Genomic DNA, 13,624 nt, shown 5'->3' with positions numbered 1-13,624 from the left:
GTACAATTGTAGGAATAAGCGGATTCAAACATTTTCTGAAGAAACTGTAAAACTGTGCTCAGTTTAATGTTTTTGACCTTTCATATTGTAACCAAGGCTGGATTTATTTGATCAAAAATACAGAGAAAACAATAATATTGTAAAATATGATTACAGGGGTGATATGTTCATTTTTTAGTTGAACTAATCCTTTAATGTGTTCTTGCTGAATAAAAGCATCTATTTCTGTCTTGGTGCTTAAAAAAAGTATTTGATTTACCCTAAACTTTTGAACAGTAGTGTAATTGTCCACACTAGCTGAGACTTTGTAGATACTTTAATTCACTTTTATTCCTGATACAGTAACAGTTACAAGGAAGTAAATAAACAGATGTATAGTCAGTGACAAGTACATTTAAAATCTAACACATAAACCATTGTCACTGACCGTGACTCTTGACGATCACATGAAACACAACTACAGCAAATACAATAGCAGAGCAAAACACTGACCAGTAAAGCAATAATTTGCAAGCTTTTTTTTATGCCACGTTGCATGATGGGAATAGAAGTATTGCCTCCTTACCACCTTATTTCACCAACGTCCACCCACTTGGAGATTTATAGCTTCTTATAGCCTAAGGTTCACCTTTCAATCTAAATTAATGATATTTTGGGCCATTTAATTGTCTTCCAAGTGGAAATAACAAATGTGATTGCTTAGAAAAGTAATAGTACACGTATTCTAAAACGTAGCAAAATAAAAGGCTAAGCTCAAAGCCTTCACCTTGGTTATGTGAAATAATAAAGCTTTGTGATGCCTGCCTCAGTAATAATACTCCATTGCAGGGAGTGTGCTGACATCTTTACGACATTAGATGGAGCTCTTTTTCTCTCTGACCTCCTGTAGTTTGACATTCTCAGAATAACACTCCGGTACAAAAGTGTACTTCACAATACGACAAAAAGAAGGGAAAAAAATGACAGAACAAGCAGAGTAAGCCCCTGCTGAGGAGAATCCAGCTCATATCCAACTGAAACAGGAAAATAGCTGCTAATTTACGAACATTTTTCGAGAGAGCTTCATGCTACAGAACACTTGTTCTCTCAGAGCAGATCTCTGTACCTTGTAAAATTTGTGCGCAGAATAGCAATGAGGGGAAGACACAAGTGAATCGAGAGTTCCCTCCCTCTAATCAGGAGCTCAACATGCCTGACACGAAACCTGCAGCTGTCACACATGTTAAGCCTGTAGCACATCAAGAGTGGCAGTGAAGCCAGTGCGCTGATGCTGAAATGAACCTCTTTAATACGCAGGATTCTGCAATAATACGTTCACGCTCAGCCTTGATGCTCGGATAAGAAACAGCATGTGAACCTATGAACCGCTCGCATTTCTGTGCTTCTGTTTAACACGATTATTCAAAAATATCAGGTTTTGGATTTGTAAAGGATAGAGCTACATTAGGAATGCACCACTGATCAAGTATATAATTGAAATGCAATCACACCCACGATTGAGTAATCATGGAAAATGTAGATGAGAAGATTCCATTTAGATATATTACCATTGTGTAAACATTTTCTGTTTACAACACACTGAGCACTGTAACCATACACAGAATTTGTTTCAATTAGAAAAGACAAACAGTCCTAATGAGCAAGCAGTCTGATCCATGGATGCATTTTCAATCTTTTTGTTGTGGCACACGATAATGAGTGCCGAAGAAACATCACCTGACACAACAACAAGCTTGTGTAGAACCAAAGCGAAAGGCATTGACAGTAACTTGGAAAGATTTCAGATTTTGCACGCTGCACTGCTCTCCACATAGAATGAGTAACAGCCAATATATATTGCAAGAAAGGAATTATTATAAACATTATAGTCAACTCAAGGTGTAGAGAGTGTAAATAAGAGCGTAGACAGCTTTGATAATTATCCAAACCTGCATGGCCTGCATAGCAAAAAGATTCACCAATTTTTGCAGTGTTCGAACATTTCTGTGTAGAATTTATTCAGAATCTGGACACGTTTTGTTTGGAGTCCTGAGGACCAATGTTAAGCTGAACACTGACTCTGGCTTGATTCACTGATTAACAGAAAAGATAGATTTAAATATAAAATTGATTTAATAAAGAATTAACAGAACAGATTTTATAGAATTTTCATTAATAATAACACCGCTGTTAATAAGAAAAACTTTTATTATACAGCAAGGACACATTAAAAGGGGTCATAAGATATTGCTAAAAAGAACATTATTTGATGTAATTAAATGTGTTTATGCCGTTTAAGGTAAAAAAAAAAAAAAAAAAAAAAAAAAAACATTATTTTCCACATACTGTACGTTATTGTTTGTCCTCTATGCCCCGCCTTCTGAAACAAATTGATTTTTACAAGGCTCATCGGTCTGAAAAGTGAGGTGTGCTCTGATTGGCCAGTTATCCAGTGCATTGTGATTGGCCGAATACCTCAAGCGTGTGATGGAAATGTTAAACCCCTTAACATATTGTGATGCCCTGTCCGGCAGGAGCGACGATACATAAACATAGAACCCATTATAAACGTTATATAAACATGTTTTCTAGTCGTGTCCTCTTTCGGAAGGCCAAACAAAGTCGTTTTCGCTTTCTCAACGAAACAGTGTCACACACCGCAGCCTTGAGTGAGTGAAGACCGGACGCCTAGAGGGAGCAGAGGCCGGCTTGAGTGAGCAGAGGTGGGCCGGCTCAAAAACAGCACGGCCAGCGGATTCTACGAAGGAGCGCCGTTGGGATTGCGGCAACCACATGTGACGACTCCGGGCTGGACTCCGCTTCATCCACGGTGAAAGCCCATCTAGCGATCCACAGAGTAAATTTATATATTTCCTGAGTGACCAGCACGGATCAGCTCCAGGCATGACAAAGCGGATATTGTCCTCTTTTGGAAGGTCAAACAAAGTAGTTTAGCTTTAACAGTGAAACACACACTGTCTATACGACATGGCAGAGGTGACAACAACAATACAACAATGAGAATAAAAGGTACGCTTTATTTCTTTGCATGAATCTGGGTGGTGTTATGCAAATCTTCCCTAATGCTTACGTCAAGATTTGGGGGAGTGTTAGAACAAGCCGTTTTAGGGGGGTGTGGATGAGTCTGAACTTTTATAAAGAATATCTCTTTGGATTTGAGACTTTAATCTTTGCAACATTACAGATGTTCTTCATGCCCCAAGAGCTTTTAACTCTCCAAAGAGAAAGGAAATTTTTTTATCGCATCATAAGACCCCTGTAAACTGATCAAACGTGACATTCACATTCATAATGTTTTAAAAAGATTTATATCTCAAATCATATTTTAACTTTCTATTCATCAAAGAATCCTGAAATAAATGTATCATTTCCACACACACACACACACACACACAAAAAACATTACACAGCACAACTGATAACACAAATAATAAGAAATGTTATTTGAGCACTAAATCAACCTATTAGAATGATTTCTGAAGGATCATGTAACTGAAAGCTGGAGTCATGTCTGCTGACTTTTAAGTGGTACTGTAAATTTATACAAATTTAATAATTTTATCAAAGAATATTATAATAAAATAACTAGCAATCCATCGAGTGCTATTGTTCCTTTCTAAAAGAATCATTCAAGAAATTCAAATGTGAATCATTAGTCAAATGTGACATTGTGTCATTTACCATAAAGTGTGACAGTGATGAAGGCTGATCTACAGTAAGCAGGTCTATCAATAGAGCTCCAGCTGTCTCTGATAGGTCAGCCACTGAATAAGCATCCTTACAGAGGCATACTCAGCAAATCATCACTCATTGGCACATCGGAGCATGCACACACACAACTGACTGTAGAAAAGAAGGGAGTCAAGAGAAGCAGGTACTAATGGGTTTAAACCAAACAGCAGTGAATTACATGTTCCAGCGACAAAACCTTACCACCCACTCACACACTCACAGACAATAGAACAAACACATACACATGATTACAAACAGAATGGGCAGGAAAAATATTTAGCAAAAGATTTCTGACCCCTGAAAAATATTCAAATAATCTGATTTATGACGACAAGTTTAGACCAGGTTGTTCAGTAAATGAACACTACAGTACATCCTATTGATTTATTGTCACAATTAATTAATATTTTGGTCGTATATTCACTAAAGACATGTATATATCTGAGAAAACATTAAAGTCTATTTTCAGAGTCTTTTGTCAAACGGATTTAATCAATAGTGCACTAGTGAGGTTCAATCCATTGTGTAAATCTTTAAGAGCATGCAAAAATAATTCATCGGCTGACATGACTGATGTGCCAGTCGGCCCAAATTGACCAGTGGTCTAATGGAGCGACTGTCACTGAAATTGATCAGTCTGGAAGATTTGTCTGTTGGTCAGTTTGATTGACTGAACAGTCATACCTTAACCAGCCCTTTCTGGGGCCAGATCTGAATGGGCTCCACCTGCTGTGGGGTCTGAGTTTAGATGCCATGGTGTTGAGGAAGACCTGCAATCTGAAAGACACAAGCAAGACAGAGACTATTACACTCTATTAAAGGTGTATGTGATTTCTGCACCATTAGTGGAATCAAAAAGGAACTGCAAAAATGACAACAAATTAAATCCAACAGAAGATATATGCTATTATTATTTTTCTGGCTTGTTTTCTTGAAATCATAACCTGTGTTCCTCTATGTGTTTGGAAACAATCATTCTATTGTAATTCCATTTGGTGCAATTGTTGTGCCACATTCTATCACCTTGTATCAAAATGTCCTTTTTAAAACAAAGCACATTATAGCGATTCTAGTTGAGGAAAAAAATATATCTTATTACTACATTGTATTGCTTAGGAATGACTGAATATTTTATGGTCCTTCGCCTTCCACAGACTCTATAAATTAGACCACTGAACTTAGTGATTGCTATCAGGATGTGAAAAGACTTTCAATTGGCTTAAAAAAAATGTGTTTGAAACAAATGACATACCCTGCTTTTAATGTGGCACTATGTCTAACATCCCTTGTTCCTAAAAACCTTGTTCTAAATATTAATGATGTTAAATGATAGCAAATTTTGACCAATGTACTCAAACTCTAGATAATTTGTTGCTCTTTTTTAAATGTCAAACAGATAACGTTATCTTGGAAGGTTTTTTTTTTTTTTTTTTTATAGGTCACCACTATAAAAGTTTACCCAACTATAATGACTTTTGTAATTCTCAGAACCCTGGAAATGTGAAACGGATCCATTTGGCAATTTCATCTTTGGTTATATAATATTATCTGTGACATATTTTAAAATACTTTAAATGTCATTTACATATGCAACATTCATCCAAATGCTGTTATGTAGGATTTCTAATCAATCACTGAAGTCAAGAATCCATTATGGTCCAAGGGCAACACAATCTTGAATGAAACCGTGATTAAATAAATGAATGTTCTACAGGCACTTCTGATGCTGTGGGTTTCAATGCAAATGTACATTTATAAGCCGTCGGAACCTCTGCTTTCAATATAATATTTAAACAACACTATTGAAGATATGCAGGAAAGGTGAGGTGTTAAGTGGAACTAGCTGCTTTAAATGAAGGTACTGATGGTTGGGTTAGACAAGTAATCCCGATTAAGGTTTGCGGAGTGAATAAGGGGAGAGGTGGGTTAAGTGCTAGGGTGAAACAATGTTAAATGAACTACAGAGCAGGCCTGGCTGGGACCAGCTGGCCACACGACCTCTTTCACCTCCCCCTCTCACCAGAAAAGCTTTAAATGAGAGTGCTGATAGATGAAGGCTACAGAATAGCCCGATAATAGTGTGCATGCATCAATTAGACCAGAGCATGAAGAGAGAGAAAGACATGAGAGATTTATTTACCTTTGACTTTCTGCTATCAGGGTCACATGAATGACCACATCGTTCTCAATGGGACCCTGCATGAAACAAGCACAGAAGATGTATTAGAAAACTTTGGGTCTCAATGGAGAAGACTCAAAGGCAAGGGCACAGAGTGTAAAATCCATTGCCCGTGAGTTTAGGAGTGAGTGACTTCACTAAAAATGGAGAGAGAGAGAGAGAGACCTTAAAAGTGAAAGAAAAGTCAGAGCAGTTAAGAGTACAACAGATGACTGGGTGGTTGAAGGGAATAGAGGAAAACAAGCTTCACTGAGAGAGAGAGAGAGAGAGAGAGAGAGGGAGAGAGAAGGAGAGACTGTGGATAAAGATGAGGGAGATGATGGTGGATCAGAGCCCTGATTCTTTATGCTAGCTCATTACAGTTGTTTGGGCTGGATGATGTAGTAATTTCGCTGAGATAATGAGCTGCTGATTGCTGAAGGCTTAGGTTGGTTCATATCAATCAGCAGCTAAAGCCCTCTGCCTGCACACAGAGGACAGCCAGCCTCCATTTAAACCTTCCACTGCCACAACTCCTGAACGGCAAGAGCATCTTAGCAGCTAATTTGTCTTGTTTTCTTGAGATCACAACTTGGGGGCTTTGCTATGTTTCAAAACAATCATTATTTCTGCCGTTGTGGTCAGTGCTATGGTCAAAGAAATAATAACCAGGGTTTGCAGGCATTTTTCTTGGAAAAATGAATGGCACATATCCAACATCCTTCGAAGCCTCCAAAAAATGTAATATTAACCAGCTAATATGTAAATAACACACCTTCAAATGCGCTAGGATGTGTCAAACGTCGAGATAGACAGATCTATTAGTCTAAATGGAAGATGGTAATATATTTGTGGCGTAGGCTGTTTGTCTCAACTGTTGTTGTTTGCTTCCCCTGAAACGGGGGAGATAAGTGCTCGGGGAACAGGGCAAATCACAGCTTTGGGTTAAATGACATATTGGCACAGCCAGTTTGTGGAGGCAGTGCAGTGAGTCATCACAAGGACTGATCAACAGAGACTATACATGCTAATTCTGCCCTGCGTGAGGGCTGCAGAGGAGGATGGTATTTTGTTCAGGTGGATGGGAGCAGGTTCAAGCTGCCCTTGATGGATGGGATGTCAATGTCTGGGTACGTTGTTAATTTGTGACAGGTGCAGAAGTATTCAAAAAGTGAAAAGGTGGCGTGAAACTTCAGTAGTTTGCACTGCGCTATTGAAACAATTTGGAGAGATATTAAATGGCAGGGTTAAAGTCGGTCATCTATGTACCAAAAATAATTGCAAAACAATCAATTGCAAAAGCATCAACATTAACATTTAAGCATTTGCCAGACGCATTTGTCTAAATGCTGGAATACACTGCAGGGGTGAAAGTCAGGACAGAAAATGGGAACACTTTTAAGGCAACATACACATGGAGATGTTGAAAATGGTTCCAAAGAAAAACTGGGCTTCATGCACACTATTCAGGATCACACAATACCAGACTGTCAAGTTGTTAGAATACAACAAACTCACAAGAAACACGCACCTTGTTGCTAGGAGACTCATGACAGATGAAAACAATGTGTGTTCTAAAAGTGGCTCAAAATATCAAACATATCTGAAACCCACCGAATGAATGGAATCATGGTCTGAAGCTTAAAAAAAAATCTGAATGTGTTTCGCTATATGCTACGTGGTTCTCTGTAAAAATCTGTCAACTCTGACTGCCTAAAACCTCCATACTGGCTTTGACTTTCAGCAGCTAGCGTTGAGTCCTTCAGACCGCAAATCGAGGCAAAAATGTACGCAACAGTCATTTAGTGAATTCCCAGCCTTGACAATACATTTAAGATACATGTTTTATATATAAATACTTTAGTTTAGGGACCAATTCTCACTATTACTAGTTGCTTATTAGGATAGTATCATATTGGCTAAAGCACATTTGCATTTATTAATTTGGCAGATGAGGAATACATTAAGCGATTGAGGAATACATTAAGCGATTTACTAAAAGTTGGCAATAAACACGAGAAGTGCCTGCTATACAAGGTTTCAGTCGTCGTTCAAATAGTAAAAGCCAGGACAGGAAGGGATAAGGATAAAGAGAACAGAAAAAGTGAAGGCATAGGTTCTTTTTTTCTTTTTTCCCCTTTCTTTTATTGTATTCTACTTTTTTTATTCTTATTAATTTATTTTATGAAGAGGCAGTTAGATACTCATAGAAGACATTATTTTTTGGTTGTTTCTTGAAGATTGTGAGAGACTTGGCTATCCTGATGGAGTTTGGTAGGCCATTCCACCAACAGGGAACAGCGAAAAAGAACATCCTGGAAGTGATTTTGTGCCTCTCTGTAATCATACCAAATATTAATGCCTTATTCTGCATGACCATATTTTAGATCCCTTAATCCAACCCCATCCCTTAACAACTACCTTACTAACTATTAATAAGCAACACATTAGGAGTAAGGACTGGTCCCCAAGCTCAAGTGTCAAACATGTAAGCTACAGGAATAATTGTTTCCATTGTTTCTGTTGTTGATCATATTAGAAAATGTATTTAAAATTAAACTTCAGTTTTGGTAAAATAAAAATGAAATAAAAAACTGCCAGTGTGTATCTGTGGCATTTCTTTGTTTTCTTCTCTATTTTTTATATATATATATATATATATATATATATATATATATATATATATATATATATATATATATAAAGTGAGTACCAGGCAGCAAACCTCATTAAACTGGAACAAAAGATACACAAATGCACATCTTTTCTGACAGCGAATCTGTCCGAATCTGTCTTCCTCTAAATATAATAATTTGTAGACCAAAAAAATAAAAAAAATATTGAGGCTAAAGGCTCTATTAGTATAATTAATGTATTCTGTATCGGCAAAGAAGCACAAATTATGGTATCACATGTTAATACTGGTATTTTGATAACTAACACAGCTATGTGATAATCATATTTATATTCTATGGTATTAATGATACTTAACTTGAAGTTATACTACGGTATAATGGTACAGACTGTAGTCAGGGTAGCACCATATTTAAGTTTTGACATGAATGAAACTGAGACTGTGAGAGATAGAAGCACTTAGAGTACTGTTGTTTAACAACTAATCGATTGTTCAGACAAAACTTTTAAAAGTTGTGAGTTGTTAAAATTTACATGATCTCAGACCTTTATAAACTGCATGCCATTGTAAAGTGGCACACAGACTTGTTTCCTTCCATGTTAAATCATTATTGCGTCTAACCTTAACTAAGGTCTATAGTCCAAACATTTTTTTTTTTTTTTTTTTTTTGTGATGACAAGTAATTTTAAAACAAGGGAGCATCTTTCCAACATCTGGAGCTTTCACAAATCCAATGCAGTCATACATTGACAGGCTTAGACTCTAACAGTATCTAGGTTAAGACTGACTGCGGTGTAAGCTGCCCCTGCGTGCTGAGGAAATTTCATATCTGATGTAAAAGATCACTTGCAAAAACTCCCCTTCGGCAGCTAAGTGATGTTTTTTACCGAGTCTGGAGCTGCTAGAATCAGATGGGATCACTAATGGCAAAATTCTACAGCTTGTGAGTGAATCACAAAGGTGTAAAAGTACAGACTAATGAAATGCTATTACTGATGCCTCAGATGCAATATACCATAATAGAGAGATCACATTTCATGTTATTACAGTGTTCTTTTTCTGCAGACAGTAGCAACTACAAAACCAAAAACTTAATGTAAAGCAACATTTTACACAACACCGGCTCATGTGGCAGCAAATACTGTTCTATTTTGACAGTCTCAAATAAGCAATTTTTACTGATTCCATTCTGCTTATAACTGAATGCAAATGTAATTGAGCTATGGAGATTCTATGCTGTTCTCTTTGATTCTATTCTCATTGCAAACACAATGTAACTGTAAAGATTCTATTCCAATCGGGCAGTCTGAAATAAGCTCCTTTTTCCTGAATCCATTTATGTGACAAATCAATGCAAACCTAATGGACTGTTTCTTGGAGATATGATGTGGATAAAAGAAATCTGGCAGATTCACATTCCCTTTACAGTTTGTTCTTCAACTGCTCTTCTGCCAAAAGGCAAAAACATTGACTTATGTGAACTGCTGCTCTTTAAGATGTCTACTGTTCCTTAAAGGATCAAAATTCGAAGAAGTGACTTATCAATATTAAACCCAAGAGCTGACAAGTTTGGAGGCTTTGCACATTTTAGGCTTACACATTTCATGTTATAAAGCACCCCATCAGGCTGAGGGATGTAGAGAGACAGACTATTCTAAAGTCTGAGACCACATTTAAAATATAGGATTAAAAATTTTATTTATACCTGGAAATAATATGCTATAGGATTTTAAAAAACGATGTACCCCACTGTATTGACAAAAAAACACTCTCTGAAGTAGAATGGAAAAATTGCTTACTTTTTTAGCTCCATTCCACTTCTTACAATAGAGTCAAGGGGCTTTCTATGCAACCGTGCAAGCCTGGCCACAATCACCTTAAAGAAATTGAAAAGGTTGGGGATTGGACTTTTGAGAAGGTGGGAGTGTAATTGTGAACAAAGGCTTGCTGTGAATTCGATACACATCTCCCTTCTCTAGAAGGACCACCGATATATATTAGATCTAGTCAGCAAACCTTATGACAAGAAGAAGAAAAAAATCAATTTATATTAAAGCAAGGCAGGTTAAAGCCTCAGGAGCCTGGTGCTTGTCAGTGGTGTTGTATGTGATGTAATTCCCATAAAGATGCAGTGTGTGGAGTGAGAAGAGATAAGGAAGCTGATTACTAATACCTGTTGGGCTGCTCTATGGGACAGTCTGTGCAGAGCTGTTTCAGAAAAAGCCTAGGAGTATGTTTTCAAGTCTCTGATAAAACACAAAGTCACTAGAGTAATTTGAAAGAAGATGACTCAGAGGTAACCTTGACACTTTTTTTTATTTATTCCACAGGCTCCCTATATAATAATCATCAAACATCACTAAAGCACAATAAAAAGGCTTTGGGTTCAGATGTACTTTTGCATCTCTCTGGATAAAGTAAATCAAAAATTCTGTTTCTATATTCCACTTTATTAAAACTGACTGACAGGTTATTGGGGTCTTTAATTTGATTTTCTAGAGGTCTAGCCTTGGTCTGGGTCTTGGGGGTGGGGGTCTGGTGTTAGTTTGGGTCTTAAAGGTTCTTTACCCATAAACCCTCAGATCTTACAATCTCATAATTCTGTACATACAGTACTTGCACGTTGACTACTAAACAAAGCTTGAGCAACATTACATATTCAGAGGTGACATATGCCAACATACTCTTGCAGTGAAATACACTTGAAACGTTACAGCATCAGAGTGACACTGGATTTGGATTCTCATACTATGAAGTCTGGAGTTATAATAAATGAGTGAGTGACACACAAGTGATATCTTGCCACATTCTTCACGTCTTCTGGCTGTCGGTGATAAACATACAACACATCCGTCACCACACTGCACACGTTTGAGAAATGACTTCCAGCTCCAACAACAAATATGTTTCTTCACAGCCATCAGCATCGAATCCTGCCATTGCCTTGCCAAATGTATGGTCCTTTTCCTGCTCTCTCTTTAGTATTTTAAACCCATCATCGCTGTAAAGTGTTTTGTTTGAATCTCTCACCACGAAGGTGAACAACTGAGGTCCTTAAAAGCATTGCGTGCATGTGTGTGCATATGCATGTTTAGTGATGGCCACTGGACTTTTTCCATCAATCTTTTAAGGACTCGAGCACACATTGCAGGCTTACATTTATAAAAGAGTAATTTCCACCAGGAAGAGCAACCTTGACAAGTACAAGGTGAAGCAGTTCCCCCATCAAAGGAGAGATGCGAGCATGTGTGTAAATGTGCATCTACTTACTTCCAAGCAACATAGTAAGTGCTTATGTGTATGCACCACAGTTTTGCAACGTTCAGAACTTAACAGAGAATGTCTTTTAAATGCAGTTCTTTAAATTTGAATCGAGGTAGCCAATAGGATGCAGAACTGCAATTCAAATTTGAATGAATGACAGACTGTACAATGAAATGACAGAAATAAACAGACAGACAAAGGATGATGGATCAATATATACAATTATAGAATAACGGAATGATGTAATGCTAGAATGAATGTCAGAACAACAGAATGATAGAATGTTAGAGCAATAGAAAGAACGATAGATAGATGATAAATGATTTACACACCCTTGGACATCTGTGTTCATGTCACATGTCTTATGGCCACTGATGTCTCTTCACCACTTGGGTTGTGTTTATTTGTGGTGTGTTCTAGAAATCCCCCCGGGTGTTTATGAAGTGACTCAGCCCAGAGAAAAAAAACATGCAGACAGGAGATTTCATGTGAAACGAGTTGCATCCAATCCCCATAGTCTTCTACTCAAACCCCGAACAATCACTTCCTATAAGACGAACATCCTGTGTTTTCACATTAAAAGATACAGTCGTTGAGCACAGCCAACAAAAACAATGGGGCCGTGTTCTGTTGGAATACGTTTGTCTTAATGGATCAAATTAAATATGAATCAATAGCTTCTGCAAAGCTAAGTAACTGCAAAAAAGGCCTCTTTCCCTAAGCTTGTGTATGTGAGCGAGAGACGCATTTCAGAAACTGTTCTCTGTGTTTAAGAGGCAAAAGGATGAGGCTGCTTCCTGCACCTTGGCTGCTCAGCTGAACAATCGTTTCTAAATTTAAACTGAGCTCCATCTGTGCTTTGTTGAAACAGGGTACATCCATCAATCAGGAAAAAAGGCCTGTCTAATCTCTGAGCAAGGACATGGTTCAAAATGAAGATATGCCTTCAAACTGAGGACAAAGTATGGGAGATGTTATGAGGACAAGTGTATGCTGAAAACAACCTATCTATAAGCACAAACAGGCAATAATCTTCAATCATGTAGTGCATGAGTAGTACTCGCATAAATATTGCACAATGATGCTCATGATGGGCCATAATTCGTAAAAAAAACATAAACTGACACTTCATACTGCTAAATTCCTCTATAAACCGACTCTACCACACATGCACACGAACAGACCACGCAAGCAAACAGCAGCCACAGCAACGTGCCCTTTAGTCAGAGCAGCCTTTGATGCAAAAGTGAAAAGACAAGCACGCCACGCATTACTGTGCAATATGCAGTGCCCTCCTTCAAAGCGGCAGGGCTCCTCCCAGTTTCCCATGCAGCGGTGCTACATTCATCAATAAAACAGCCACCTGCCCCTCACTGCCTCTGATTAGACAAACTTGGGCTCCCAAGCCAATATCAGTCAAATTACAGCTACATCTCAACTAGGACTGAGGTTTTTCGATGATTTTGCTGGCATTATAGTACAATTAAGTCACAAGATGATTTGAATGTGTTTTTCTTTTAGCCTCAAGTTTCCCGAAGACTGTGTCATTTGACTGGTTTCATGGTATGAAGGTACGTTTCTTTGAGATGTCAAGTGCCTCGCCTTGAAAGCAGATGAGAGAAGGCAGCTTCAGTCAGGGGAGGAATGAAAGAACAGCTGTTACGCCAGACAATTCACAGATCACGTAGTAGACAGGCATCGCATTTGCATGTTTGTTGCTTGTGGAATAAATGCAATCAAAATACTGCTGCTTTTAATGAACAAGTGAATATGATAAACAAGTAATCCAGTGCACCTAATATTTAATAATAGTATCCGCCAAGCATATTTGAAAT

The 13,624-nt window shown here is 37.8% G+C and overlaps 1 pseudogene; it reads right to left on the bottom strand.

Moving 5' to 3' along the window:
* Positions 1 to 13,624, bottom strand: part of LOC113105387 (phosphorylase b kinase regulatory subunit beta-like) — a 76,973-nt pseudogene that overhangs the window by 13,722 nt on the left and 49,627 nt on the right.

This window comes from Carassius auratus, chromosome 7 (assembly GCF_003368295.1).
Source record: "Carassius auratus strain Wakin chromosome 7, ASM336829v1, whole genome shotgun sequence".
In the NCBI taxonomy this organism is placed as follows: Eukaryota; Metazoa; Chordata; class Actinopteri; order Cypriniformes; family Cyprinidae; genus Carassius; species Carassius auratus.
Note: the sequence above shows the minus strand (reverse complement) of the source record. Positions and strands in the feature narration are given on the sequence as shown.